Genomic DNA, 4847 nt, shown 5'->3' with positions numbered 1-4847 from the left:
ATCAGGCCATCTGACTGAGTACATTCAAAGTGGGAGCAACTTCCTCATAGCTTATACAAGATAAAAATAATTTTGTTTTGACAAAAATGTAACAGTAAACTTAACACATTAAACATAATGTTCACCATCACCATGGATTTTTCTATGAGTAGCTAGAAAGATAATCAGTTATTAAAGTAACTGTCTTTCAAAGAGAAACTTATGAATTGGATACCCAGAAGCCACATAAAAGACACGCATAGTGGAGCGAGTTTGTAATTCCAGCAGTGAGGAAACAGGGAGGCAGATTCCTGAAGATCCCTTGTCAGCCAACCTTGCCTAATTGGTGAAGTATAGGCCAGTGAGTGTCTGTCTGAAAATAAGGAAAATGATATCTGAGAAACAAGAGCATCTACACACACATGTCCACCTACACAAACACACGCACACACGGGGTGGGGGGGAGAAGGAGAGGGAGAGGAGAGATGAGATATGAGAGAAAGAATGTCAACAGAATAAGCACAGGACAGGGTTACAGCAAGTGTCTGCAATCATTGAACCATGGGCTCACTGGATCTGAAAGTCAGTACTGACCCAGCAATAGATGACATCATCTGAAAAGAGGGTCTTAAGGTAGGGAAGTAGAATGGTTAATTGGGGGGTGGAGCCCTGATGCGGGGCTGGGCTACTAAATGACCCACTAGAGCACCCAGGAAGCCCTGGAGCTGGCCACTTCAGCAGAGCTCCACCTCCCTCTCTGTGGAAGGATGTGAAACCTTTTCAGCTGACTGTGTAAACCAGTCAGAGAGGTCTGGAAATAGAAACTAAATCCTACCCTCACTGCAGTCCCTGCCTTCAGGGACAAGGTAGGCAGGATTCAGATCTAGGAACTGCAGAACAGAAAGCAAAGGCTGTGTGGACTGAGAGATCTGGAAGGAAATCTGAAAACACCCGCCTTGGCTTCCCAGCTCTTCTTCTCTCCAGAGCACCAAGACACCAACACTCTGCATCCCATCTGTTCCCTGGATGCCTTAGCTTGGAGGATTCCAAAGAGAGCTACCCCAGTGACCTTGCTCCCAAAGAAGACGTGACATCACAGGAGGGCCACTGGCATCACTACTCAGGAACAGGTACCTGAAGGGTTCTCAGTTCAGCTTGACCAGAAATCCTACTTACTTGTGGTAGCAAAGGTCATCTCCTGGTACCAGGACAGAGGATCTTCAGTTATGGCTTGTTTCACTCAGGCGTAGTTCACAGAAAGGCCCTTCTCTGTGGTCTCCACCACAGAGCACTACCAACCCACCAGCCAGGCAGCAACAAACTTCCCTATCACCCACACATCCTGGGTCTGCTGTTCTTCTGATGCCAGCTTGAGCTTGGAGAGAGAGGGTAGCTTGTGTGGCCAAATTTCTCAGAGTCAATGCTGCAACCTCTTTGGGGTGAAGGGTTGTTGTTGTACCTTTATGTTGTTATATTTTTATTTTGGTTTTCATTTTGGTTGAGACTGATATACCACAATGTGTGCCTCTGGCTGGTCTAGAACTTCTAAAGCAAGCTGGCCTCAAACTCAGGGAGATCCATCTAGCACTGCCTCTCTGCCTCCTAGTACTGATATTAAAGGCACGCACCACCAAATGCAGCTATACTGGAACTATTTTACTTAGCCCCATGAGAATAAAATCCTATCCAGAACACCAACTGCTATTTCCTCTTCTAGAAGGGGACTGTGAGACGCCATTATCAACATAACCAGAACTTACATGCCTTGACTGTTTGGGGTGGGGGCTTCAGGAGCCTTCAGAATCAGCAAATCATGGGGAAGTAGCCCACCCTTGGGGCTAGGATTCCCACTGAATAGTCTCTGGCTTCTGGGAACAGCTTCATCCACCCACTCAGGATATCTCTGTGCAAACCTCGTTTGTTTTTTTATGAACTTGAAAAGGAGCATATTTCCTTATAACTTGTTCATACATACGGGTTTTGGTTGGATCCACCCAGCCTGCCAGGCCTGTGCTCCAGCTCTCTGGCTGTCCTCTCTGTTCAAACTTCTCAGTTCCCATTATTCAGCCATCCACCTGTATATACCATATATGCTACCATCTATCTCCCCCAAAGCTATATTTACCCATCTTTTGGGCCCCCTTCCCATTCCCTGGCCTCTGCAAACACTTCCTACAACATAAATGTACATACCTAAAAATGAGAAGCTGAAATCCATGCATGAGCTAGAACATCAGGTTTGTCTTTCTGACATTGGGTGAACTCACTTAACATTTAGTAGCTCTGCCAGTTTGTCTCAAAATTATACACTTCCATTTTTATATATGCATGAATCCAGTTCCATTGTGCCTCTGTGGCACATTTTCATTATCCACTTACACTCTAGGCTGATTGCACTTCTCAGCTATTGTCACTAGAGCAGTAGTGAACATGAAGTTCCAGTATCTTTGTGCTAGGACATATAGAGTCCTTTCGTGCTATGCTCAGGAATGGTGCCACTGATCCATAATGGCTGTGCTTGTTGACAACCCCACAGCAGCAAATTAGGACTCCCCCTCCCCTACGTCCACACCAGCATCTGTTGCCATTTTCTTTCTTGATGAAAACCTCTCTGACTCAGGTGAGATTAAATCCCAAAGTAACTATAACTTGCATATTTTAATGGCTGAGGATACTGAACATGTTAAAAAAATATATTTATTGGTCATTTGTATTTCTTATTCTGGAACTCTGTTCACTTACATGCACCATGGTTTCATTGGGCTTTTTTGGGGGGGGGTTTGTATTAAGTTCTTTGCATGTTTTGAATATGCATTCTGTTGAATGAATTGCTGACAAGAATCCCCTCCCATCGGGCGAGCCGTCTCTTTCCTTGTCTGTTTGCTTTGCTGGACAGAAGCTTTTAATTTCCATTAACTGGTAGCAAGAATCCATATGCATTAAAGGAAATGCAATAGAGTGGCTAACCACCTGTGCTCTGGCCAGTTCAACAGTAGATATAACCTGAAGGGAAGGCCAAGAACTCAACCCCTGAGGCTGACTGTCACAGCCGGCCTTCAGTGTACACTGGAAACCCTAAGAAGTAGGCTCTAATATCAGTGATGGAATGCCTCAACAGCAGAACAGATAAACTTGCCAGCGTAAATGAAAACAAGCAGGCATAAACCAAAAGTCTCCTTCTTCCATGTCTTTTTATGTGGCCTGCCACCAGAAGATGTAGCCCAGATTTAGGGTAGATCTTCCAACCTCAAATGACCCAATGTAGAAAAATGTCTCACAGGTGTGCCCAGCTACTTGGGTTTAAGTTAATTCCAGATGGAGTCAAGTTGACCAACAAGATTAGACATCACTTGGGGTATATAAAAAGACAAATCAGCAACACTTACATATGTTGGGGTCAGGGAGGTGCCCAACAAATCACACTGTACACCAGTCTCAGAGTCAGCCAGAATACTTTATTGAGAATTTGCCCCAGAACTGATCAATAAGTGCCACAGACCAGACTTGGGAGCCAACTATCCCTGAGCCAGATTCATACAGAGCTTTGAAACCTAAAATCTACAAAACTTTGTGCCAAGCTATTCCACTAATCTGTATTTAGGGATAGGAGACTTTCTAAAGAACATAATATTTGTGGCATGCTTCTCCTGTCCTCGTCGGTTTGATTATGCAACTGTGGCAGGGTGACTTGACTTGCCTAGCATTCATGTGCCAACTTGCCAACCAGGATGTCAGTTACCCATACACACAGCAGAAAGTAGGATATCAATTCCTAGGGAGGTCTCAACTCCAAGCTTAGTGTGGCTAAGTATATAAAGCATGTCTAATTGACCTCTGTTATGATTGGCTTCCAAGAACGATAAAGCATATAATATAACAGACTTTGGGTTAACAGTTAACTCAGGCATGACAAAGTTCCTAGTAACAGCACATGACACAGTTTCCTTGTAATACTCATAACAGGATATGAGAAAGTTTGCTTGTAATAGCATAAAATGAATGGCTACACAGGCAATAGGTACCCAGGCCATAACAACTTAGTTTATCTACTACCTAGTCTTTGAGCAGCTGTACAATTAGGGGAAATGACACCAAAAGATTTTGGAGGCTGTGTGTTTGTTTTGTTTTTCCAAGACAAGGTTCTCAGTATAACAGTTCTGTATGTTCTTGAACTCACTTTGTAGAGCAGGCTGACCTTGAACTCAACTGCACTCCTCCGCCTCTGTAGACCGTGTTCTCAGGGCACACACACATACACTTTGTAAGGTTAGCTTCAGCCTGTTAAAGACAGTGTGTGCTATTTCTTTTTCTGATGTCTGGATTTTTTTCTCTGGACAAAACTTCCAGCTACATTAACCTTTTTTCTGAAAATGTCATGGTTTCATTTTTCTTTACAACTATATAGAGTATTATTGTGTATATGTACCATAAGTTCTTTGTCCATTCATCTGTATATAAATATCTACACTGAATTGATTTCATAGTGACCATCTGTAGCCCGCACAGTCGTCTCGCCGGGAAGAAGACACGCTGACACTAGGTTCCTTTTGCAGCAACTGTTTGTCTCCATCCATAGGGAAAAAAAGGGTCGAGCCCAAAATCCTCACTGCTTATATACACCACAGTGCGGTGTATCTGCCCACAGCGTGGCGTGTCTGCTCATGATTGGCTGTTCGCTCATTACCCTACGTAATGCCCCGGGATGGGCCGTGACATGGCGTCCTTTTCACTCCATGCACATGCGCAAACGGTTGTCCACTAGGAGTTAACAGCGGAAGTAGGTGCCATCTTGCCATGGCAAATGCCTCTCAAGATTCACGGCTCTCCACATATCCCCCTTTTGTTTTAGTTAAAAGGGAAGGCCAAAT

General features: G+C 44.1%; 1 protein-coding gene across 1 annotated transcript in view; it reads left to right on the top strand.

Annotated features, from left to right (window-relative positions):
• The first annotated feature begins 694 nt into the window (after window positions 1-694).
• The window catches only part of LOC116077891, a 21196-nt gene continuing 17043 nt past the window's right edge, over window positions 695-4847 (top strand). Inside the window, 1 exon segment of the mRNA XM_031352741.1 lies at window positions 695-1109. The gene's annotated coding sequence lies outside the window, so the exon portion shown is untranslated.

Source organism: Mastomys coucha, unplaced genomic scaffold, assembly GCF_008632895.1.
Source record: "Mastomys coucha isolate ucsf_1 unplaced genomic scaffold, UCSF_Mcou_1 pScaffold5, whole genome shotgun sequence".
Classification (NCBI taxonomy): domain Eukaryota; kingdom Metazoa; phylum Chordata; class Mammalia; order Rodentia; family Muridae; genus Mastomys; species Mastomys coucha.
This window is presented reverse-complemented; position numbering and strand designations above follow the sequence as displayed.